The sequence below is a fragment of the Arachis hypogaea genome, chromosome 13 (assembly GCF_003086295.3).
Source record: "Arachis hypogaea cultivar Tifrunner chromosome 13, arahy.Tifrunner.gnm2.J5K5, whole genome shotgun sequence".
Lineage (NCBI taxonomy): Eukaryota > Viridiplantae > Streptophyta > Magnoliopsida > Fabales > Fabaceae > Arachis > Arachis hypogaea.
In genome coordinates, this window is record NC_092048.1 from 105,424,417 (window position 1) to 105,451,324 (window position 26,908).

The 26,908-nt window shown below is 39.0% G+C and overlaps 2 non-coding genes across 2 annotated transcripts; one reads left to right on the top strand and one right to left on the bottom strand.

Annotated features, from left to right (window-relative positions):
* Positions 1-11,190: 11,190 nt before the first annotated feature.
* LOC112739142 (small nucleolar RNA R71) lies at positions 11,191-11,294 on the top strand. Its single transcript, XR_003170081.1, has one exon. It is a non-coding gene; the product is annotated as a small nucleolar RNA R71 (small nucleolar RNA).
* A 15,243-nt stretch (positions 11,295-26,537) lies between these two features.
* On the bottom strand, positions 26,538-26,645 carry LOC112739512 (small nucleolar RNA R71). Its single transcript, XR_003170447.1, has one exon. It is a non-coding gene; the product is annotated as a small nucleolar RNA R71 (small nucleolar RNA).
* Between the last annotated feature and the right edge of the window lie 263 nt (positions 26,646-26,908).

The following is a 26,908-nucleotide window of genomic DNA, read 5'->3' on the forward strand; positions in this document are numbered from 1 at the left end:
TATATTGGAACTTAATTCTCCTAGGGAGGTGTTAATTTGCTCCCAATAGTTTCGTGGAGGAAAATGCATCCCTTGAGGTATCTCAGGGATTTTATGATGAGGAATTTCCTTATGCTCATGGTGAGGTTCTGTCATTTGCTCCATCCTTTTCTTAGTGATGGGCTAATCCTCATCAATAAGGATGTATTCCTCTATGTCAATTCCAGCTGAATTGCAGAGGTGACAAATAAGGTGAGGGAAGGCTAACCTTGCCAAGGTAGAGGGCTTGTCTGCCACCTTGTAGAGTTTTTGGAAGATAACCTCATGAACTTCTACTTCCTCATGATGCTATGAATCATGATGGCTCGGTCTATAGTAACTTCATACCGGTTGCTAGTGGGAACGATTGAGCGTTGGATAAACTCCAACCATCCCCTAGCCACGGGCTTGAGGTCATGCCTTCTTAGTTGAACCGGCTTCCCTCTTGAATCTTTCTTCCATTGAGCGCCCTTGATAAACTACTATTTTATGGTTTATATTGTGTTTAATTGTGTGGTTTTATCATGATCCTTACCCACTTATTCATTAAATTAGCATGATATTATAATCCCTTCCTGAATTTATAACATGTTTGAAAACTGCTTCCTAGAGACTTTAATTATGTATTTTTAATTCTCCTTTATTCCATTCGATGCCGTGATCTGTGTGTTGAGTGTTTCAGACTCTATAGGGCATGAATGAGTTGGAGATTGGAAAGGAAGCTAGCAAAAATGGAAGGAACACAAGAATTTGAGAAGATAACCAGCGAGAAGTGACGCGGTCGCCTGGCTCACGCGACCGCGCGAAGGAGAGCAAATCGCAGTGACGCGGCCGCATGGCTCATGCGGCCGTGCGGATTGGAAAAGCTCAAGCGACGCGGTAGCGTGGACGACGCGAACGCGTGGCAAGGAAAAGCGCGAATGACGCGTTCGCATGGACGACGCGATCGCGTGACATGTGCGATCTGCATAATCTGCAGGATTCACTGGGGGCGATTTTGGACCTTATTTTGACCCAGTTTTCAGCCCGAAACAGCAGACTAGAGCTAGAGAATATGCAGAAACAAAAGAGAACATTCATTCTCGACAATTTTGAGTTTTAGATCTAGTTTTACTCCCTTAGGTTTCTTTCTCTAGGTTTAAGAATTTTAATTTTCAATTGGTCTTAGCATTGGAACATTGAGAAGAGCTATTTCCTCATCAAGACTTCGTCATTCTTGTTCGTTCTCTTAACTTTGTTTTATTCTTCCATGTTCTTTGCTTTGTTCAATTTTGTCATTTGAATACTTTCATGATTTTAATTTATTTCTTCCAATTTGATTTATTTTCCATTCCAATAATCATATCTTCTTTTAATTACCTTTCATGTGTTATGGATTTATTATTTACAATGAGTGAGTAGTTCCCTCACTTGATAGGGAGTTGATTAAAGGAACTCTTGAGTTCGAAGGATTGAAAGAAAAATTGTAATTGGGTTAACTGTTGGATTGTTATCTAATCACTAACACCAATCCCTTTGAACTAAGTGGGTTGCAACTCGTGAACAGATCTAGCATTCCAACTTGTTTGACTTTCCTTTACCTAGTAAAGGATAACTAAACAGAACAACCATCAATTATAAATTAATCTTGAAATCATCCCATCAATGATAGAGATTCCAACTAATCAACTCCCAGTCAAGTCTTTTATTCATATTATTTGAATTTTCTCAATTTAATTTTCCACCTACTTAACTCAACTTCTTGGAACATCTTGATGACAAGTCATTTTAGCCTAGTTTCACTAGCCTTTTTCTTTTGTTTTCAATTGATTTATGCACTTTCTTGAGCCATAAGCAAGCCAATTGGGTAGATGGTGCACGAAATTGTGATACATATCCATGGCTTCAAAGGCCTGGTACTCTGATCTAGTTTTATTGTCTGTCACAACTTCGATACAACTAACCAGCAAGTGCACTGGGTCGTCCAAGTAATACCTTACGTGAGTAAGGGTCGAATCCCACGGAGATTGTTGGTATGAAGCAAGCTATGGTCACCTTGTAAATCTCAGTCAGGCAGATATAAAGTGATAATGGTGTTTTCGAATATTATATAATAAAATAGGGATAGAGATACTTATGTAAATCATTGGTAGGAATTTCAGATAAGCGAATGGAGATGCTTTTCGTTCCTCTGAACCTCTGCTTTCCTGCTATCTTCATCCAATCAGTCTTACTCCTTTCCATGGCTGGCTTTATGTGATACATCACCAATGTCAATGGCTACTTTCGGTCATCTCTCAGGAAAATGATCCAATGCCCTGTCACGGCACGGCTAATCGTCTGGAGGCATCACCCTTGCCAATGGCTTCATCTTATCCTCTCAGTGAATAATATGCTCACGCACCCTGTCACGGCACGGCTATTCATCTGTCGGTTCTCGATCATGCTGGAATAGGATTTACTATCCTTTTGCGTCTGTCACTAACGCCCTGCAATCGCGAGTTAGGAGCTCGTCACAGTCATTCAATCATTGAATCCTACTCGGAATACCACAGACAAGGTTTAGACCTTCCGGATTCTCTTGAATGCCGCCATCATTCTAGCTTACGCCATGAAGATTCTGGTTAGGAGATCTAAGAGATACTCATTCTAGCTTATTTCATGTAGAACAGAAGTGTTTGTCAGGCACGCGTTCATAAGGGAGAAGAATGATGAGCGTCACACATAATCATCACCTTCATCACGTTCTTGGGTGCGAATGGATATCTTAGAAGAGAAATAAGAAGAATTGAATAGAAAACAGTAGTACTTTGCATTAATCTTTGAGGAACAGCAGAGCTCTACACCTTAATCTATGGAGTGTAGAAACTCTACCGTTGAAAATACATAAGTGAAGGTCCAGGCATGGCCAAGATGGCCAGCCCCCTAAAACGTGATCAAAGGATCATAAGGTAATCCCAAGATGGTCTAAAAGACTAGTAAGAGGTCCTATTTATAATAAACTAGCTACTAGGGTTTACATGAGTAATTAATTGATGCATAAATCCACTTCCGGGGCCCACTTGGTGTGTGTTTGGGCTGAGCTTAAGTGTAGCACGTGCAGAGGCCATTTGTGGAGTTGAACGCCAGTTTCTGTGCCAGTTTGGGCGTTCAACTCTGGTTTTGGATCCTTTTCTGGCGCTGGACGCCAGATTTGGGCAGAAGGCTGGCGTTGAACGCCAGTTTACGTCGTCAATTCTTGGCCAAAGTATGGACTATTATATATTTCTGGAAAGCCCTGGATGTCTACTTTCCAACGCAATTGGAAGCGCGCCATTTCGAGTTCTGTAGCTCCAGAAAATCTACTTTGAGTGCAGGGAGGTCAGAATCCAACAGCATCAGCAGTCCTTTTTCAACCTCTGAATCTGATTTCTGCTCAAGTCCCTCAATTTCAGCCAGAAAATACCTGAAATCACAGAAAAACACACAAACTCATAGTAAAGTCCAGAAATGTGAATTTAACATAAAAACTAATGAAAACATCCCTAAAAGTAACTAGATCCTACTAAAAACATACTAAAAACAATGTCAAAAAGCGTATAAATTATCCGCTCATCAGTAGATTTCCATGTTTCCTTTGATTTAATCAACCATAGATGAATTAATGCAATTTCATGAGGATTTATGCTATAATTGCCACATATTATGAAAGAATGACAAACTCATGATTTTGAGCATAGCTTTGATGTGTTTGGTTGATTGATGATAGGTGAAGAAAGCTTGGAGAAAGGTTGAAGCAAGAAGGAATGGCTAGGAGAAAGAGAGAACAAAAAGTTTGAGAAAACGTTTGCCTCAAACTTTAGCTCAAACTTTTGGATAAGTGAAAACACACCAGGGAACAAAAAGCTTGAGCAAAAGTTTGCCTCAAACTTTAGCTCAAACTTTTGGGAGAAAAGCTTGAGCCAACGTTTGCCTCAAACTTTTTGGCAAACGTTGGCATCACAAATCAACACCCTGGAGAGAAAAAGTTTGCGCCAACGTTTGCCTCAAACTTTTTGGCAAACGTTGGCGCCATCAGCAACACACCCTGGAGACAAAAAGTTTGCGCCAACGTTTGCCTCAAACTTTTTGGCAAACGTTGGCGCCATGAGTGTGCATAAGGGGGCCAACGTTTGAGCAAAAGTTTGACCCCAAATTTTAGCTCAAACGTTGGTAGCAGCAAGAATGGGGTTGCTGATGTAAAAAGTTTGAGTAAAAGTTTGCCTCAAACTTTTACTCAAACTTTTACCCAAGCTTTTATAATTCCCAACCCGGTTCACTTCGGTTCTCTCTCCAACTCCAAGAGCAATCAACCAAGGCCTCTATCAACCCAATTCCATCAAGAGCAAAGGCCCAACTCAAGGCTTGAAGACCATTTGAAGAAAGTGTATAAATAGCTTAAGATTTAAGTTTTTGGAGAGCTTTTCTTTTCGGTTTGATTTAGTAGTTTTGTAGAGAGCTCACTTTTACATTTTGGCATTGTTGTTTTAATTCAAGAGAATTTGGGGAAGAGAATTGATCTCTCTTCTTCCTTGTTCTTGCTGGAAAGCCCTGGATGTCTACTTTCCAACGCAATTGGAAGCGCGCCATTTCGAGTTCTGTAGCTCCAGAAAATCCACTTTGAGTGCAGGGAGGTCAGAATCCAACAGCATCAGCAGTCCTTTTTCAACCTCTGAATCTGATTTCTGCTCAAGTCCCTCAATTTCAGCCAGAAAATACCTGAAATCACAGAAAAACACACAAACTCATAGTAAAGTCCAGAAATGTGAATTTAACATAAAAACTAATGAAAACATCCCTAAAAGTAACTAGATCCTACTAAAAACAATGTCAAAAAGCGTATAAATTATCCGCTCATCACAACACCAAACTTAAATTGTTGGTTGTCCCCAAGCAACTAAAAATCAAATAGGATAAAAAGAAGAGAATATACTATAAATTCCAAACTATCAATGAAACATAGCTCCAATCAAATGAGCGGGACTTATAGCTTTTTGCCTCTTGAATAGTTTTGGCATCTCACTTTATCCATTGAGGTTCAGAATGATTGGCATCTATAGGAACTTCAGATTTTGAATAGTGTTATTGACTCTCCTAGTTCAGTATGATGATTCTTGAACACAGCTTCTTTTTGAGTCTTGGCCGTGGCCCTAAGCACTTTGTTTTCCAGTATTACCACCGGATACATAAATGCCACAGACACATAATTGGGTGAACCTTTTCAGATTGTGACTCAGCTTTGCTAAAGTCCCCAATTAGAGGTGTCCAGGGTTCTTAAGCACACTGTTTGTTTTTTTGCTTTGGACCTTGACTTTAACCGCTCAGTCTCAAGTTTTTACTTGACACCTACACGCCACAAGCACATGGTTAAGGACAACTTGGTTTAGCCGCTTAGACCAGGATTTAATTCCTTTAGGCCCTCCTATCCACTGATGCTCAAAGCCTTGGGATCCTTTTTATTTGCCCTTGCCTTTTGGTTTTAAGGGTTATTGGCTTTTTCTGCTTGCTTCTTGGTTTTAAGAGCTTTTGGCTTTTTCTGCTTGCTTTTTCTTTTTTTTCTTTCTATTTTATTTTTTTTCGCCTATATTTTTTTTCTGCAAGCTTTGTTCTTTGCTGCTTTTTCTTGCTTCAAGAATCATTTTTATGATTTTTCAGATTATCAAATAACATGTCTCCTAGTCATCATTCTTTCAAGAGCCAACATATTTAACATTCTTAAACAACAACTTCAAAAGACATATGCACTGTTCAAGCATTCATTCAGAAAACAAGAAGCATTGTCACCACATCAATATAATTAAACTAAGTTCAAGGATAAATTCGAAACTCATGTACTTCTTGTTCTTTTAAATTAAAACAATTTTCATTTAAGAGAGGTGATGGATTCATAGGACATTTATAACTTTAGGACAAAGTCACTACTACTAATGATCATGTAATGAAGACACAAACATAGATAAGCACATAATATAGAAAACGAAAAACAGAGAAAGTAAGAACAAGGAATGAATCCACCTTAGTGATGTCCTTGAGCTCTTCTATGTCTCTTCCTTGTCTTTGCTGCTCCTCCTTCATTGCTTTTAGATCTTCTCTGATTTCATGAAGGATGATGGAGTGCTCTTGATGTTCCACCCTTAGTTGCTTCCAATAATTGTGTGGAAGAAAATGTATCCCCTGAGGTATCTCAGGGATCTCTTGATTTGCAGTCAAATGTTCTACCACTGAGCTATAGACCCTTGATGGAAGCTTTTGTCTTCCCTTTCCTCTTTCTAGAGGTTTCTCTGGCCTTAGGTGCCATCAATGGTTATGGAAAAAACAAAAAAGCTATGCTTTTACCACACCAAACTTAGAATGTTGCTCGCCCTCGAGCAAAAGAAGAAAGAATAGAAGAATAAGAAGAAGATATGGAGGAGATGGATTGGAGTTTGTATTCGGCCATATGGGTGGGATTGGGTGGGAAAGAGATGTTGAATTTTGAAGGAAAGTGGGTGTTTGGATGTGAGTGGTAAAGAGTTAATAGGGAAGAGTGTTTATTGAGAATAAAGGATGATTGAGAAGAGAGAAGAGAGTGAATGGAGGTAGGTGGGGATCCTGTGGGGTCCACAGATCCTGAGATGATCTTGTGGGGTCCACAGATCCTGAGGTGTCAAGGCATTTATATCCCTGCACCAATTTAGGCATGTAAAATGCCCTTGCACACAACTCTGGGCGTTCAGCGCCAGGTTGGTGCCCATTTTGGGCGTTCAACGCCCCTTTGCTGCCATTTCTGGCGTTGAACGCCAGAACCATGCTTGTTCTGGGCGTTCAGCGCCAGGATGCTCCCATTCTGGGCGTTCAGCGCCAGAACTATACTCTGTTCTGGCGTTTGTACACCAGACAGATGCTCCTCCAGGGTGTGATTTTTCTTCTGCTGTTTTTGATTCCGTTTTCAATTTTTATATTTATTTTGTGACTCCTCATGATCATGAACCTAAGAAAACATGAAAAACAATAAAAATAAGAATTAGATAAACATTGGGTTGCCTCCCAACAAGCGCTTCTTTAATGTCAATAGCTTGACAGTGGGCTCTCATGGAGCCTCACAGATGTGCAGAGCTTTGTTGAGACTCTCCAACACCAAACTTAGAGTTTGGATATGGGAGTTCAACACCAAACTTAGAGTTTGGTTGTGGCCTCCCAACACCAAACTTAGAGTTTGACTGTGGGGGCTCTGGTTGACTCTGCTTGGAGAGAAGCTTTTTCTGCTTCCTCTCCATGGTTGCAGAGGGAGATCCTTGAGTTTTAAACACAAGGGAGTTCTCATTCCATTGAAGGAATATTTCACCTCTGTCAACATCAATCACAGCTCTTGCTGTGGCCAGGAAAGGTCTTCCCAGGATGATGAATTCATCCTCTTCCTTTCTAGTATCCAGGACTATGAAATCAGTAGGTATGTAAAGGCCCTCAACCTTTACTAATACATCTTCTACTTGTCCATAAGCCTGTTTTCTTGAGCTGTCTGCCATCTCTAGTGAGATTTTAGCAGCTTGCTGATGCGCATAAACTAGTTATGCTACGATTTAGGAAATCGCACGATCGGCAAAATTCCTTCCGGCAAGTGCACCGGTTATCGTCAAGTAAAAACTCACAATAGAGTGAGGTCGAATCCCACAAGGATTGGTTGAGTGAGCAATTCGGATTAGAAGTGTGTTCTAGTTGAGCGGAATCAAGATTTAGATGAGAATTGCGGAATGTAAAATTGGCGGGAAATGTAAATGACAAGAAATTTAAATGGCGGAATCTTAAATTGCATGAATTAAAGAGCAGAAGCTAAATTGCTGAAATTAAAAGGGAATGGGGGTGATTGCATGAATTGAGTTGCAGAATGTAAAGAGAAAGTGGAAATCAGAAATGGGGAATTCATTGGGTTATAGGAGATATTGAGATCTCCGAATCAAAACATGTTTATCTCTTCCTCAACCAATGCGTTCATTGAATTTTGCTTGGCAATCTTATATGATTGGATCCCAATCCCTTGGCTCACCAATTCTCTCTAAAAACAAACAAATTCCCAATCCCTTGGTTTAAATGTTCATAAGAAGAGATGATGCTCGATCACTGATTATACCACACAGTTTCATGAACCACAATTTGGTAGGATTACATGTCACAATATCCATCCAAACCCCAATCCATTTCACTGTGAGAAAGCTTCTCTAGCATGAATCCTCCATTCCTTTCCCAAGGTTCCGAAGGATTCCAATTATGGGTAGTTTCTTTCCCAAGACAACTACCCAATGGAATTAGATCGAGAAGCTTTCTAACAAAATTCAAGAGAAAAGGTTGAAGAAGAAGATAAACTATTATTGATTCATTGAATTACAATAGAGCTCCCTAACCCAATGAAAGGGGGTTTAGTGAGTCATAGCTCTGAATTCAATTACAAAGAAATGAAAACTAGCTCAATGAAAAGGTAAAAGTCCTCTCTAACTTCAATTCTAACCTATTTATACACTTTCTATATTGAGCTTCTGTTATGTTTCTTGGGCTTTGAGGCCTCTCCCTGCTTTCCTTTTGCTTTGGGTTTATGATCCATAATCTTGATGAAGCTGCTGATCCAAATTCTGTAACATTCATTGAGCCAACTTAGTGATAATCAAATAATAATACATGACTCAACAAATTGAAATTTCAGACTCATCAATCCTTCAGGCCCAATCCCATAAACCATGATATTCAATTGGGTTTCATGCCAGAGTAAGTTTAAGTTAATGTTTGTGCTCAAAGACTAACTTTAAACCGCAATATTTTTGGCCCAGAAACCTTTTCCAAGAGTGGCGTTTAAGTTGTAGTTTAAGCTTAAACTGTAGCTTAAACGCCAGACACTTCCAGTGAAGCCTTTTGTAGAAGCACGTTTAAGCTTCAGTTTAAGGTTAAACTGAAGCTTAAACGTGGAAATGGAAGAAGGCAGCCCTGGAGAGTCATGTAGTCGAACACGTTTAAGCTTCAGTTTAAGGTTAAACTGAAGCTTAAACGTGGAGATAGGAAGGGCAGCCCTGGAGGTCGAACACGTTTAAGCTCCAGTTTAAGGTTAAACTGGAGCTTAAACGTGGAAGAGGAGAAAGCCATCCTGGAGGTCGAACACGTTTAAGCTCCAGTTTAAGGTTAAACTGGAGCTTAAACGTGGAAGAGGAGAAAGGTAACCCTGGAGGTGTCGAACACGTTTAAGCTCCAGTTTAAGGTTAAACTGGAGCTTAAACGTGGAAATGGAGAAAGCAACCCTGGAGGAGAAACTTGGTCGAACACGTTTAAGCTCCAGTTTAAGGTCAAACTGGAGCTTAAACGTGGAAATGGCTCCCTGGTGCTCTTCCCCTTTCTGGCGTTTAACCTCCAGTTTAAGCTTAAACTGGAGGTTAAACGTGGAACTGCCCCCCTTGGTGCTCTTCTCACTTCTGGCGTTTAACCTCCAGTTTAAGGTTAAACTGGAGGTTAAACGTGGAAGTGCTTCCTGATTGGAATTCTAATTCTGGCGTTTAACCTCCAGTTTAAGGTTAAACTGGAGGTTAAACTTCAATTCCAGCATTTCTTAGCCTTCATGATTCTGGCGTTTAAGCTCCAGTTTAGGCTTAAACTGGAACTTAAACTGCACATGTGATATTCAAGCTTCCTTTATTGACTTTGTTGCTTCCTTGCCTAGCCTCTTCTTCCCTGAAATCATCCAAACAATTGCATCAAAGTCTTGCAAAATTTCATGAGAAATCTTCCATTCATAGCATTCAAGTAATATAACTAAAACTCATGGAATTTGCATCAAAATCATATTGTTTGGATGGTTCATTGCTTTGTTATTCTTTTAACCATTCTTGGTTACTTTAAGCTCAAGAAAATGCATAAAACCACTAAAACTAACAGCAAAATGCTAGTGAAACTAGCCTAAGATGCCTTGGCATCACTTGCACCCCATAGATTCCCAGTTTCTCTATTACAGAGAGGGGCATGAGGTTTATTCCTGAACCAAGGTCACACAGAGCCTTAAAGATTATGGTGCCTATGGTGCAGGGTATTATGAACTTTCCAGGATCCTGTTTCTTCTGAGGCAATGTCAGTTGATCCAGATCACTTAGTTCATTGATGAACAAGGGAGGTTCAACTTCCCAAGTATCAATGCCAAATAATTTGGCATTCAGCTTCATGATTGCACCAAGAAACTTGGCAGTTTGCTCTTCAGTAACATCCTCATTCTCTTCAGAAGAGGAATACTCATCAGAGCTCATGAAGGGCATAAGGAGGTTCAATGGAATCTCTATGGTCTCTAGATGAGTTTCAGATTCCTTTGGTTCCTCAGAGGGAAGCTCCTTATTGATCACTGGACGTCCCAGGAGGTCTTCCTCCTTGGGATTCACGTCCTCTCCTCTCCTCACAGGTTCGGCTATGGCGCTTATGTCAATGGCCTTGCACTCTCCTTTTGGGTTCTCTTCTGTATTGCTTGGGAGAGTACTAGGAGGGATTTCAGTGATCCTTTTACTCAGCTGGCCCACTTGTGCTTCCAGATTTCTAATGGAAGACCTTGTTTCATTCATGAAACTTACAGTGGCCTTAGATAGATCAGAGACTAGATTTGCTAAATTAGAAGCATTTTGTTCAGAGTTCTCTGTCTGTTGCTGAGTTGATGATGGAAAAGGCTTGCTATTGCTAAACCTGTTTCTTCCACCATTATTAAAGCCTTGTTGAGGCTTTTGATCCTTCCCTGAGAAATTTGGATGATTTCTCCATGTTGAGTTATAGGTGTTTCCATAAGGTTCACCTAAGTAATTTACCTCTGCTATTGCAGGGTTCTCAGGATCATAAGCTTCTTCTTCAGGAGAAGCCTCTTGAGTACTGTTGGATGCAGCTTGCATTCCATGCAGACTCTGAGAGATCATATTGACTTGCTGAGTCAATATTTTATTCTGAGCCAATATGGCATTCAGAGTATCAACCTCAAGAACTCCCTTCTTTATAGGCGTCCCATTACTCACAGGATTCCTTTCAGAAGTGTACATGAACTGGTTGTTAGCAACCATGTCAATGAGTTCTTGAGCTTCTGCAGGCATTTTCTTTAGGTGAATGGATCCACCTGCAGAGGTATCCAATGACATCTTTGATAACTCAGATAAACCATCATAGAATATATCCAGGATGGTCCATTCTGAGAGCATGTCAGAAGGACACTTTTTGGTCAACTGTTTGTATCTTTCCCAAGCTTCATAGAGGGATTCACCTTCTTTCTGTCTGAAGGTTTGAACATCAGCTCTAAGCTTGCTCAGCTTTTGAGGAGGAAAGTACTTGGCTAAGAAAGCCGTGACCAGCTTATCCCAAGAGTTCAGGCTGTCTTTGGGTTGAGAATCCAACCATAATCTAGCTCTGTCTCTTACAGCAAAAGGGAAAAGCATGAGCCTGTAGACTTCAGGATCTACTCACATTAGTCTTAACAGTATGACATATCTGCAAGAATTCAGTTAAGAACTGAAAAGGATCTTCAGATGGAAGTCCATGAAACTTGCAGTTCTGCTGCATCCGAGAAACTAATTGAGGTTTTAGCTCAAAGTTGTTTGCTCCAATGGCAGGAATGGAGATGCTCCTTCCATGTAAATTGGAATTTGGTGCAGTAAATTCACCAAGCATCTTCCTTACATTATTATTATTTTCGGCTGCCATCTCCTCTGCCTGTTCGAAAATTTCTGAAAGGTTATCTCTGGATTGTTGTATTTTAGCTTCTCTTAATTTTCTCTTCAGAGTCCTTTCAGGTTCTGGATCTGCTTCCACAAGAATGTTCTTATCCTTGCTCCTGCTCATATGACAAAGAAGAAGGTGCAGAAAAATAATAATAATAATGGAAATCCTTTATACCACAGTATAGAGATTCCTGTGTGAGTGGAAGAAGATGGGGAGACAAAGAATGTAATATAATGGAAGAAACACAACTGTGAGGATGGAAGAGAGGTGAGATGAGATGTTGGGATATGAATGAATAAATAGAATGAGATGGGGGAGGGATAATTTTCGAAAATTATTTTGAAAAAGAGTTAGTGATTTTCGAAAATGGTTTTTGAAAAATGTTAGTAATTTTCGAAAATTTTTGAAATCAAAAATAAAAAATAAAAATAATTAGTTAATTAAAAAGAAATTTTTGAAAAAAAAGGGAGATTTTTTCGAAAATTAGAGAGAGAGAGTTAGTTAGGTAGTTTTGAAAAAGTTAAGAAACAAACAAAAAGTTAGTTAGTTAGTTGAAACAAATTTTGAAAACCAATTTTGAAAAGATAAGTAGTTAGGAGGTTAGGAAAGATATTTTGAAAAGATATTTTTGAAAAAGATAAGATAAGAAGATATTTTTGAAAAGATATGATTGAATTTAGTTTTTGAAAAAGATTTGATTTTTAAAATCACAATTAATGACTTGATTCATAAGAAATCACAAGATATGATTCTAGAACTTAAAGTTTGAATCTTTCTTAACAAGCAAGTAACAAACTTCAAATTTTTGAATCAAAACATTAATTGATTATGTTATTTTCGAAAATTTGGTATAAAAATAAGAAAAAGATTTTTGAAAAATATTTTTTTGAAATTTTCGAAAATAACTAATAATTTTGAAAAAGATTTGATTTTTGAAAAAGATTTTGAAAAAGATAAGATTTTCAAATTGAAAATTTGATTTGACTCATAAGAAACAACTTGATTTTAAAAATTTTTGAAAAAGTCAATCCAAATTTTCGAATTTGATGAGAGAAAAAGGGAAAGATATTTTTTTGATTTTTGAATTTTTATGATGCAAGGGAAAAACAAGAAAAATGATGCAATGCATGAAATTTTTAGATCAAAACAATGAATGCATGCATGAATGCTATGAATGTCAAGATGAACACCAAGAACACTTATGAAGAACATGATGAACATCAAGAACATATTTTTGAAAAATTTTTAATGCAAAGAAAACATGCAAGACACCAAACTTAGAATTCTTTAATGCTTAGACACTAAGAATTCAAGAATGCATATGATAAACATGAAAAGACACAAAACAAAAAATCATCAAGATCAAACAAGAAGAATTACCAAGAATAACTTGAAGATCATGAAGAACACTATGAATGTATGAAATTTTCGAAAAATGCAAGATGCACATGCAATTGACACCAAACTTATAACATGACTCAAGACTCAAACAAGAAACATGAAAATATTTTTTTTGATTTTTTTTTTGATTTTCTAAATTTTTTTGGATTTTCTTTTTAAATATTTTTTTTTCGAAAATTATTGTGAAAAATAAAAATAAGGATTCCAAAATTTTTAATATGAATTCCAGGAATCTTGCCATGTTAGTCTTAAATCTCCAATCAAAGGGTCTGGCATGGCTTAACAGCCAGCCAAGCTTTAGCATATAATTACATGGGCTGGAGTGATTAGTTGAATATCAATCCCAAAGTAGTTTGGGTATGGCTTTACAGCCAGATATAATTCAACATATTTCATGAAACACTAGAATTCATTCTTAAAAATTCTGAAGAAAAATATATTTTTTTGAAAACATTTTTATTTTAAAATTTTTCGAAAACAAGGGAGAAATTTTTGAAATATTTTTGAAAAATTTTTGAAAAGAAAACGAAAAGAAAGTTACCTAATCTGAGCAACAAGATGAACCGTCAGTTGTCCAAACTCGAACAATCCCCGGCAACGGCGCCAAAAACTTGGTGCACGAAATTGTGATACATATCCATGGCTTCAAAGGCCTGGTACTCTGATCTAGTTTTATTGTCTGTCACAACTTCGATACAACTAACCAGCAAGTGCACTGGGTCGTCCAAGTAATACCTTACGTGAGTAAGGGTCGAATCCCACGGAGATTGTTGGTATGAAGCAAGCTATGGTCACCTTGTAAATCTCAGTCAGGCAGATATAAAGTGATAATGGTGTTTTCGAATATTATATAATAAAATAGGGATAGAGATACTTATGTAAATCATTGGTAGGAATTTCAGATAAGCGAATGGAGATGCTTTTCGTTCCTCTGAACCTCTGCTTTCCTGCTATCTTCATCCAATCAGTCTTACTCCTTTCCATGGCTGGCTTTATGTGATACATCACCAATGTCAATGGCTACTTTCGGTCATCTCTCGGGAAAATGATCCAATGCCCTGTCACGGCACGGCTAATCGTCTGGAGGCATCACCCTTGCCAATGGCTTCATCTTATCCTCTCAGTGAATAATATGCTCACGCACCCTGTCACGGCACGGCTATTCATCTGTCGGTTCTCGATCATGCTGGAATAGGATTTACTATCCTTTTGCGTCTGTCACTAACGCCCTGCAATCGCGAGTTAGGAGCTCGTCACAGTCATTCAATCATTGAATCCTACTCGGAATACCACAGACAAGGTTTAGACCTTCCGGATTCTCTTGAATGCCGCCATCATTCTAGCTTACGCCATGAAGATTCTGGTTAGGAGATCTAAGAGATACTCATTCTAGCTTATTTCATGTAGAACAGAAGTGTTTGTCAGGCACGCGTTCATAAGGGAGAAGGATGATGAGCGTCACACATAATCATCACCTTCATCACGTTCTTTGGTGCGAATGGATATCTTAGAAGAGAAATAAGAAGAATTGAATAGAAAACAGTAGTACTTTGCATTAATCTTTGAGGAACAGCAGAGCTCTACACCTTAATCTATGGAGTGTAGAAACTCTACCGTTGAAAATACATAAGTGAAGGTCCAGGCATGGCCGAGATGGCCAGCCACCTAAAACGTGATCAAAGGATCATAAGGTAATCCCAAGATGGTCTAAAAGACTAGTAAGAGGTCCTATTTATAATAAACTAGCTACTAGGGTTTACATGAGTAAGTAATTGATGCATAAATCCACTTCCGGGGCCCACTTGGTGTGTGTTTGGGCTGAGCTTAAGTGTAGCACGTGCAGAGGCCATTTGTGGAGTTGAACGCCAGTTTCTGTGCCAGTTTGGGCGTTCAACTCTGGTTTTGGATCCTTTTCTGGCGCTGGACGCCAGATTTGGGCAGAAGGCTGGCGTTGAACGCCAGTTTACGTCGTCAATTCTTGGCCACAGTATGGACTATTATATATTGCTGGAAAGCCCTGGATGTCTACTTTCCAACGCAATTGGAAGCGCGCCATTTCGAGTTCTGTAGCTCCAGAAAACCCACTTTGAGTGCAGGGAGGTCAGAATCCAACAGCATCAGCAGTCCTTTTTCAACCTCTGAATCTGATTTCTGCTCAAGTCCCTCAATTTCAGCCAGAAAATACCTGAAATCACAGAAAAACACACAAACTCATAGTAAAGTCCAGAAATGTGAATTTAACATAAAAACTAATGAAAACATCCCTAAAAGTAACTAGATCCTACTAAAAACATACTAAAAACAATGTCAAAAAGCGTATAAATTATCCGCTCATCAGTAGATTTCCATGTTTCCTTTGATTTAATCAACCATAGATGAATTAATGCAATTTCATGAGGATTTATGCTATAATTGCCACATATTATGAAAGAATGACAAACTCATGATTTTGAGCATAGCTTTGATGTGTTTGGTTGATTGATGATAGGTGAAGAAAGCTTGGAGAAAGGTTGAAGCAAGAAGGAATGGCTAGGAGAAAGAGAGAACAAAAAGTTTGAGCAAAAGTTTGCCTCAAACTTTAGCTCAAACTTTCGGATAAGTGAAAACACACCAGGGAACAAAAAGCTTGAGCAAAAGTTTGCCTCAAACTTTAGCTCAAACTTTTGGGAGAAAAGCTTGAGCCAACGTTTGCCTCAAACTTTTTGGCAAACGTTGGCATCACAAATCAACACCCTGGAGAGAAAAAGTTTGCGCCAATGTTTGCCTCAAACTTTTTGGCAAACGTTGGCGCCATCAGCAACACACCCTGGAGACAAAAAGTTTGCGCCAACGTTTGCCTCAAACTTTTTGGCAAACGTTGGCGCCATGAGTGTGCATAAGGGGGCCAACGTTTGAGCAAAAGTTTGACCCCAAATTTTAGCTCAAACGTTGGTAGCAGCAAGAATGGGGTTGCTGATGTAAAAAGTTTGAGTAAAAGTTTGCCTCAAACTTTTACTCAAACTTTTACCCAAGCTTTTATAATTCCCAACCCGGTTCACTTCGGTTCTCTCTCCAACTCCAAGAGCAATCAACCAAGGCCTCTATCAACCCAATTCCATCAAGAGCAAAGGCCCAACTCAAGGCTTGAAGACCATTTGAAGAAAGTGTATAAATAGCTTAAGATTTAAGTTTTTGGAGAGCTTTTCTTTTCGGTTTTGATTTAGTAGTTTTGTAGAGAGCTCACTTTTACATTTTGGCATTGTTGTTTTAATTCAAGAGAATTTGGGGAAGAGAATTGATCTCTCTTCTTCCTTGTTCTTGCTTGAATACTCTTTACTTTTCTTGCTTCGGATCTTGGGTGGAGAATTGAAGAAATTCTGTTTCAATCTCACCTTGGGATCTTGTTTAATTTTACTGCACAATTGAATTTCAATTTCTGATAATTGCTTCTTCTTCTACTTTCTCTGCAATTTACATTTCCTTTGCAATTGCTCTTGTTGGATCTAGGAAGGCATTGAGATCTAGACTTGGTTATCTAGTCTCTTGAGTCCTGAGATCTGGATTCCCATTTTCGATTCTCTGTTTAATGCTTTTCAAGCCCATTTACAATTCCATTTTAGATCTGATTCAATTCAAGTTATCTTCTACTCTTCTGTTTGTTGAATTTTACTTTTCCTTGTTTAATTTCTGCAAATCCAATTCCTAATTCCCTTTACAATTCAAGCCATTTACATTTCTTGCACTTTAAGATTCTACAATTTACATTTCTTGCGTTCTAAGTTTCGGCCATTTAATTTCTTGCTCTTTAAGATTCAGCACTTTGAATTTTAGTTCTCTTTAATTTCATGCAAATTGCCCATTCCCTTTACTTTCCATGCAATTTAAATTCTGCAAATCACAAATTTCTCAACCAAATCTTGATTCGCTTGACTAAATCAACCACTAAACTAAAATTGATCAATCCTTCAATCCCTGTGGGATCGACCTCACTCCCGTGAGTTATTATTACTTGATGCGGCCCGGTGCACTTGACGGTGAGTTTTGTGTCGGATCGTTTTCCGCACATCAAGTTTTCGGCGCCGTTGCCGGGGATTGATTAGATTGACAATGATTAAGTGAGGTGGTGATCTAGATCTAGCATTTTTATTTTCTGTTTCTCTAATCTTTGATTAACACGCTAACTGTTTGAAATTTTGCTTAAACTAAACTTCGTTCTAGCAATAGACTGAAGAGTTACTGGTGGTGTTTCTTTTGTTTTGTTTGTATGTCAGGTACAGGGAGATCCATTCCTGTTTTATCTGAAACTGACCAGAGAACTCTTAGAAGGTTGAGAAGAGCTGAAAGAGGGAAAAATATTGTTAGAGAGGAAGAATCTGAGGAAGAATATCACGAGATGGAAGGAGATCCATCTAATCCAGGAGAAGGGGTTAACAATAACCCACAGCAGAGGAGAGTATTGGCCTCCTATACCTTTGCAAATGCTAGACATTGTGGAAGCAGCATTCTCACCCCTAATGTCAATGCAAATAACTTTGAATTGAAGCCACAACTCATTACATTGGTCCAAAATAACTGCTCGTTTGGGGGAGGACCATTGGAAGATCCAAACCAACATCTGTCTACCTTCTTAAGGATTTGTGACACTGTCAAGTCCAATGGTGTGAATCCTGAAACTTACAAACTTCTGCTGTTCCCGTTCTCATTAAGGGACAAGGCCGCACAATGGCTTGAAACTTTTCCTCAAGGAAGCATCACTATCTGGGATGATTTGGTGACTAAATTTCTAGCCAAATTCTATCCACCTCAAAGAGTCATCAGGCTGAAGACTGAGGTGCAAACATTCACGCAATTGGATGCTGAAAATCTATATGAAGCATGGGAGAGATACAAGGCTCTGCTGAGGAAATGTCCACCAGAAATGTTCACTGAGTGGGACAAGCTACAGAACTTCTATGAAGGACTCACTCTAAAGGCTCAAGAATCACTTGACCACTCAGCTGGAGGATCATTGCAACTGATGAAAACAGCAGAAGAAGCTCAAAATCTTATTGACATGGTGGCCAACAATCAATATTTCTTTGCTCATCAAAGAAATCGCCAACCATCACAAAGGAGAGGAGTAATGGAGCTAGAAGGGGTGGACTCAATCTTGGCTCAAAACAAGATGATGCAGCAGCAAATTCAACAACAATTTGAGCAAATGGCCAAAAGGATTGATAGCCTCCAAGTTGCAGCAGTTAACACAAGCCAACCATCATCCACATGGGGGCAAAATGAAGAAACTCAAGAAGAACAACAACAAGAGCAAGTACAGTATATGCACAACCAAGGACCAAATGAAGTGTATGGTGATACATACAATCCATCCTGGAAGAACCACCCAAACCTCAGATGGGGAGATAATCACACCCAAAGCCAACAACCATGGCAGAGGAACTCAAACCAAAACACTTCAAGAAATAACCAAAACCACAACCAGCAGCAAACTAACCAAAACACTTACAGAAAACCTCAAAACAACTACCCCAACCCCAACCAGTACCAATCCAATAACCAATCCACCAACCAAAATGCCTACCATCCACCATCCACATCTCACAACCCACCACAAGCATCACCTGAATCTCAAAGACTCACTAACTTGGAGACCTTGATAGACAAAATGTTGAAACACCAGGAAATGACAACCAAGAACCATGAAGCCTCCTTGAAGAGCCTAGAGAGGCAAATTGGGCAAATCTCCAAATAGATTTCTGTTGAGAGACCTTCAAGCTCACTGCCGAGTGACACAATCCCAAATTCTAAGGAATAATGCAAAGCAATACAATTAAGGAGTGGGAGAACATTGAAGAGCAGCAAAAGACCACTAGAAGAGGAACAGTCAACACACACAGAAGAAGCCAATGATGATGATGCAATGGCAAGCAAGCAAGCTTCAAAGCAAACTCAAGAAAAGGAGGAACAATAAAAAATTCCAAAAAAAGGGAATGAAGCAATTGAAGAGTCAACAAAGAATCAAAAGCAACAAGCAGAGAAGACCTTTGTACCTCCACTGCCATATCTCCAGAGATTCAACAAGGAGGCAAAAGACCAACAATTTCATAAGTTCCTTGAGACTTTCAAGAAGCTGGAGATCAATATTCCCTTGGCTGAAGCACTTGAGCAAATGCCTCTGTATGCCAAGTTTTTGAAGGAGCTTATCAATAAGAAAAGAAGTTGGGATGAGAAAGAAACCATACTGCTTACTGAGGAATGCAGGGCCTTGATTCAAAAAGGGCTTCCTCCGAAGCTTGAGGACCCAGGGAGCTTCTTGCTACCTTGCACCATTGGGGAATTAACCATCACTAAAGCAATGTGCAATCTAGGAGCAAGTATTAACTTAATACCATCCTCCTTGGTGAAAAAGCTGCGTATAGAGGAAGTTAAACCGGTACAGATATCTCTAGAGCTCGTAGATAAGTCAACGGTATACCCCAGGGGTATGATTGAAAACCTTCTGGTCAAGGTGGACAATTTCATATACCCTGCAGATTTTGTGGTTCTAGATTCAGATGGGGATGATGGTGACTCTATTATACTGGGAAGGCCATTCTTGGCCACTGCTAGAGCTATCATAGACATAGAGCAAGGAGAACTAACTCTCAGGATGCATGATAAGAGTGTCACTCTGAAGGTATTACCAGAAGCCCTGTTTAGTAATGAGAGGAGGGACTATATGGAAATTGACAAGGTGATTCACAACAACATCCCAGGGCAGAAGATTGTGCAGAAGGATGAAAAAGTCCAAGAGGATATTGGAATATTAGCCACTGAAGAGAGAGATCCCCAAGGTAAGCTTACAGCCATAAAAGAAAGATCAACAAAAAAAGGGATGAAACGCAGAAACAAAACAAAAAGGGGTTGGAAGAACAGGAAGATTCCAACAGAGGGGCTTTCCAAAGGTGACAAAGTGCAATTGATATATCAACAACTGGGAGCAAGCCAACAGACTGATGACTATTACACTGTCAGCAACATACTCTCGTTGGAACATGCTGAAATTGAACACCAGAGAACAAAGAGGAGGATCACAGTCAGGGGAGACAAGTTGAGGCACCACAATCCTCAACCACCATAAAAGAAAGCTCCAATGTCAAGCTAGTGACAATAAAAGAGCGCTCCATGGGAGGCAACCCATGATTTAAGATTTATGTCATTTTAAATTCAATAAGCTATGATCATCTGAGCATGAATTTTTTTTTTCATGGACGTACTTAATGAATGCATGCAAATTTTTTTTACATATGCTAAGACTTCTAAAGTTTGGTGTGCCTTCAAGCACACCAAACCAGTGTTACAAACATTTTCATACTATATGCCTAGCATATGACCAAACACTAAGTTTGGTGTTTCTCTTCTCATGAAAATTAAAAATCATGCATCAATGATCATACATTACCTCTTACTGAGACTTTTCAATTAAAAAGAAATCATATTCTGTGATGAAGGCATCAATTGTAATTTACTACTAGCATCTCACATTTACCCCTTAAGCAAGAGACAAGTTTGGTGTTCATCAAACCTTGATGCACTGATTTAGGGACACAATTGATCCTTCATGAAAAAAAAAAAAAGAGAAAAAGGAAAATTATAATGAAAACATTTCTTATAAACATTTAACCAAGAGTGACATTGGGATTTCAATTTCACTAGTTGGAGGAAGAAACACAATTTTTTTACTATATGACCAAACATTAAGTTTGGTGTCCTCCAAGAAAAGTCACGGTTCAAATGGATATAAGGAATGACTATTCATATAGTGTTAATGAAAGAAGCACTCTTGCCACAGTTTGATAAAACTAATGTTTGTTGTCTTGTTGTGATGACTAGGTGGTCAAAGAACACTCAATGAAAAAGACAAGACAAAGGAAAGCATAGCATGAGGACAAAATCTCATCACATGCCTCAAAAGGAGAATCTGCCACTCCTTGAGATGATCACGGCAAAGACAATTGAAGAATCAAGCTTTGTCTTCATTCATCCTTACATGCACACCTTTGATTCACATAGTATCTAATTGCATCCTAGCCCTTCATTGTTCATTTAAATAACACACCACCTTCAAGCCATGCATATGACCGAATCCTTGCACTCCAACCATTTAAACTCCATTCCCTTCATCACTTCTCATCATAATAAGCTCAGCCTCAAGCTTCTTCTTGCTCCAAACACACATCAAAATCTCCAACATTCTTCACACTCTCCTTAACCCCAGAGAGATCAAATGACCAAGTGATCATGGCCTCTTCCTCAAGAACCAAACGAAGAAAAGAGAAAGATCCCATGGTGGAGGAGAGCACCCCTGAATATGACCGGTGGAGATTCAAATCTTGGCACCATCAATTACAAATTGAATGGATGAATGAGAAGAAGATATATCCAGAAGTTCCACTCTTACTACCAGATGATGGATGCCAAGAAATGAAGGACAAGATTAGAAAAAGGAGGTGGGAAGAACTCATATCACCAATCACCAGGATCAATGCTAACATAATAAAAGAGTTCTATGCCAATGTCTCAAGGCTTGACATGAGTGAGGCCCCAACATACAAGAGCTATGTGCGGGGAGTGGAAGTAGACTTTAGCTCAGATGCCATCAAGAAGGTCTTGGGACTAAAATCAGTCCGCTTTAGCGAACCGGGATATCACCAAAGGGTAAATGGAGATCCGGATTATGATAGAATTTCTAGAGATATTTGTATGGAGAACTCAGAATGGGAAGGAGATGCTAAGAACAAATACAAGTATCTTAAAAGAGGTAACCTTACCCCGGAAGCAAAGGGATGGTATGAGATATTGAAAAGATCAATCCTGGGCACAGTAAACACCTCAGAAGTCAACAGGAAGAGAGCTGTTATGTTGCATTGCATCATTGTGGGAGGAGAGGTAAAGGTTCATGAAATCCTTGCAAAAGACATTCAAAAAGTTGCAGAGAAGAACTCGGCCGGGTCTTGGTTGTACTACCCAAGTACCATTTGGAGGTTGTGTGCAAAAGCTAAAGTACCAATGGAGGAGGAGAACCCAACGTGGTTGAGCCAGGGCATGCCTATAACCATTGAAAGAATGATGATGACTCCTGAAGCACATCAAGGCCGAAGACCACACGGAGGAAGGCAAAGAGAAGAACCAATGGAGGAAGAAGAATTACAAGAGGAAGAAGAGCTACAAGAGGAGGAGCAACAGCAGCACATTCCCCTACATAACAATCTGGACATGACTCAGATACAGGAAGCAATTGGAAGATTATCACAACAGTACATGAGAATTCAAGAAAGGAAAGAGGAATACCATTCACTATACATGAAAAACCAACAAGAGCAAGAAGAACGGGAGCTAAGAATGATGAACAAACAAAGTGAATTTGAGTTAAAATTCCTTGTGATGCAAGAAGAGCATGCTTTTCAATCTCATGAATCATTTGGAAAGTTGGAACAAATGCAAGCTGAAAATTTGAGGGCTCTCAAAGAGTTCACAACCCTCCAAGATGCAAGATATGAAGTCCAAGCCGACTACAACATAAATAGTCAAATCAAGTTGAACTATATTGGAGAGCATCTGCACAACATGGATCCAGCATTTCCAACCTTCGATGAATTCTTCAAAAGGAGAAGTGAGATAGAAGTAAGCAATGCTATGAAGCTTGAAGATAGAGTAGAGGAAGCGATGAATAGAGCTGGTTTCTGGCGGGATCAACAGACAACAGACATGGACACAGGGAACACTAGCAACCAAGTGTATGAAAGAAGAAAGAAAAAGCATGACAAATGAAAGGTGGACTTGCTCCTTGTTCATCACTACAAAGAAAAAGCATGCATTGTATCTGTTTTAAGTTGTCTTTGCATCTTTAAGTAGTTATTATAATTAATAGTCTTTGCATTATGTTTGTTTCTCTTAAAATAAGTAAGCTAGCCTATGTGTGTGCTTGTGTGTTTACTTTCACTTAACAAAAAGCATGCTTTGTCCCCTGCATTTTCAATTCAATAAAAGAAATGTTTGAATGTGAAGTGAGATAGTTCTCTGTTAGACAGAAGTACAATAAGAGTAAGTGGTGGTATGTATGTGTGATTGTATGATAGCTCACTTTTAGTGAATAAGAGAACTAGGATGTCTCCCTCTAAGTAGAAAGTGGCCTACTGTCTATGAATCTCAATCAAATAAAAATCCTTGGTTAAAAAGAAAAACAAAAAAAAAAAGAGAAAAGAAAAAAAGCCAAAAATGGCAACAGAACAAAAGAAAAACAAAAAGAAACAAAGCTAGACACCAATAGCTTGAACCTTAGAATATATGCCTGTGGTGTCTTTGTACTAGGATCTGCTTGGATTATTAAGCTCTTTGGAGTGCATCAACACTTGGTGACTTGGGTTAACTAACCCAGGATCATCAGCTGAAAGTCCACTATCAAGAGCAACCTAACTACAAGGCATTTAGCGACCCAAAGAGGTGCTGGGCATCAATGTTTTAAGAAGGAATGTGAGCCAAGTGTCTATAGTGAATAATGTGTCAAGTATAAAGAAATCAATGAACTTGTTACACATGACACTCAAATAAAGCTTATGAACAAAATAATAGCCAAGGATAAAGGAATAATGAGAGGTCATAGCAGTGTGTTGCTTGATGCTTGAAGAAGACTTTCTAGGCCTAAGAGTCAATAAGAAGTGAGTGTTTATATATCCACAGAAAACCCCATGAACTACCAATAATACTCTGCTAGCATGAACATCATCTTCCATTTCATTCTTTCTTCTCAATAATTCATTTCTTGCTTGGGGACAAACAAGCTTTAAGTTTGGTGTTGTGATGACAAGTCATCTTAGTCTAGTTTCACTAGCCTTTTTCTTTTGTTTTCAATTGATTTATGCACTTTCTTGAGCCATAAGCTAGCCAATTAGGTAGATTTCCATGTTTCCTTTGATTTAATCAACCATAGATGAATTAATGCAATTTTATGAGGATTTATGCTATAATTGCCACATATTATGAAAGAATGACAAACTCATGATTTTGAGCATAGCTTTGATGTGTTTGGTTGATTGATGATAGGTGAAGAAAGCTTGGAGAAAGGTTGAAGCAAGAAGGAATGGCTAGGAGAAAGAGAGAACAAAAAGTTTGAGCAAAAGTTTGCCTCAAACTTTAGCTCAAACTTTCGGATAAGTGAAAACACACCAGGGAACAAAAAGCTTGAGCCAACGTTTGCCTCAAACTTTTTGGCAAACGTTGGCATCACAAATCAACACCCTGGAGAGAAAAAGTTTGCGCCAACGTTTGCCTCAAACTTTTTGGCAAACGTTGGCGCCATCAGCAACACACCCTGGAGACAAAAAGTTTGCGCCAACGTTTGCCTCAAACTTTTTGGCAAACGTTGGCGCCATGAGTGTGCATAAGGGGGCCAACGTTTGAGCAAAAGTTTGACCCCAAATTTTAGCTCAAACGTTGGTAGCAGCAAGAATGGGGTTGCTGATGTAAAAAGTTTGAGTAAAAGTTTGCCTCAAACTTTTACTCAAACTTTTACCCAAGTTTTTATAATTCCCAACCCGGTTCACTTCGGTTCTCTCTCCAACTCCAAGAGCAATCAACCAAGGCCTCTATCAACCCAATTCCATCAAGAGCAAAGGCCCAACTCAAGGCTTGAAGACCATTTGAAGAAAGTGTATAAATAGCTTAAGATTTAAGTTTTTGGAGAGCTTTTCTTTTTGGTTTTGATTTAGTAGTTTTGTAGAGAGCTCACTTTTACATTTTGGCATTGTTGTTTTAATTCAAGAGAATTTGGGGAGGAGAATTGATCTCTCTTCTTCCTTTTCTTGCTTGAATACTCTTTACTTTTCTTGCTTCAGATCTTGGGTGGAGAATTGAAGAAATTCTGTTTCAATCTCACCTTGGGATCTTGTTTAATTTTACTGCACAATTGAATTTCAATTTCTGATAATTGCTTCTTCTTCTACTTTCTCTGCAATTTACATTTCCTTTGCAATTGCTCTTGTTGGATCTAGGAAGGCATTGAGATCTAGACTTGGTTATCTAGTCTCTTGAGTCCTGAGATCTGGATTCCCATTTTTGATTCTCTGTTTAATGCTTTTCAAGCCCATTTACAATTCCGTTTTAGATCTGATTCAATTCAAGTTATCTTCTACTCTTCTGTTTGTTGAATTTTACTTTTCCTTATTTAATTTCTGCAAATCCAATTCCCAATTCCCTTTACAATTCAAGACATTTACATTTCTTGCACTTTAAGATTCTGCAATTTACTTTTTTTGCGTTCTAAGTTTCGGCCATTTAATTTCTTGCTCTTTAAGATTCAGCACTTTGAATTTCAGTTCTCTTTAATTTCATGCAAATTGCCCATTCCCTTTACTTTCCATGCAATTTAAATTCTGCAAATCACAAGTCTCTCAACCAAATCTTGATTCGCTTGACTAAATCAACCACTAAACTAAAATTGATCAATCCTTCAATCCCTGTGGGATCGACCTCACTCCCGTGAGTTATTATTACTTGATGCGACCCGGTGCACTTGCCGGTGAGTTTTGTGTCGGATCGTTTTCCGCACATCACATCTGATTAATAAAATAGCACACTTTTCTACAACTCATTGGGAGACGACCTGGGACTTAAACTCCCAGTAATTTTTAAATTAAACTCTCTGTGACATATTTCTAAATTGATAGGCAGATTTTCGGTGAGTTAAGAACTATACTTGCAACGTAACTATTTTAATAATTTTTAATTCACCAACTTCTGTGTCTCATCAATTTTTGGCGCCGTTGCCGGGGAGTTGCAATAGAGTTCTAAAGTTATTACTTAGAATTTATTTATTTGCATTTTATTTTATTTTGCTACTATGAGCTCCATGTTTCTTTCGTCAAATGATGCGTTCACTTCCCGATCCGTGCTTGCTAATATTCGATCCTGAAATTGAAAGGACTATTTCACGAATAAGGTGAGAACATCGTCGGTTAGTCCGCTCTGAGGGCGGATCTGAAAGTGAACTTGAGGAAGAAACCAGCCCCCGTTCTACTGATTCGGTTGTTTTACGTGCAGAAGACATGGCAGCTAGGAGAGTTACCATCCAGGAGGAAGAAGCCCCTGATTTTACAATGCAACCGTTTCAAGCACATCATCCAGCGGTAGCTACAGATTTTGAAATAAATACCGCACTGCTAAATTTGATGCCCAAGTTTCATGGCCTACCTGCTCAAGAGCCTATCAAGCACTTGAGAGATTTCCAGGCAGCCTGTTCTACTGTCAGGCGTGATGGTACTGATGAAACTTCAATTTTGCTGAAAGCTTTCCCGTTTTCTCTCGAGGGAAAAGTAAGAGAGTGGTACTACACTCAACCTCTAGCAAATGTATCCAACCGGGATACACTCAGAAAGGAGTTTTTGGAGAAATTCTTTCCATCTGAAGTTACTGATAAACTGAGGAAAGATATTTCCACAATTGTTCAGGATGACAATGAGACTCTCTTTGAATACTGGGAGCGCTTCAATAATCTTCTGGAAGCATGCCCCCACCACATGATTGACAAGATAGTGTTACTTAGCTATATCACACAGGGCATGAGGCCCCAAGATAAGACCACATTAGAAAGTGCTAGCAATGGGTCTATGAAGAAGTACAAGACCACTGATGAGGCTTGGCAATTGATCAGTGATTTAGCTGAATCTACTAGGAACCACAGGCAAAAGCAAGGCCGTTCAAAAGCCGTTGCAGAAGTATCCTCTAACAGAGAGACTGCTGCTCTAGCTCAGAGTATATGTGAGATGACCAACTTGCTGAAGCAGAT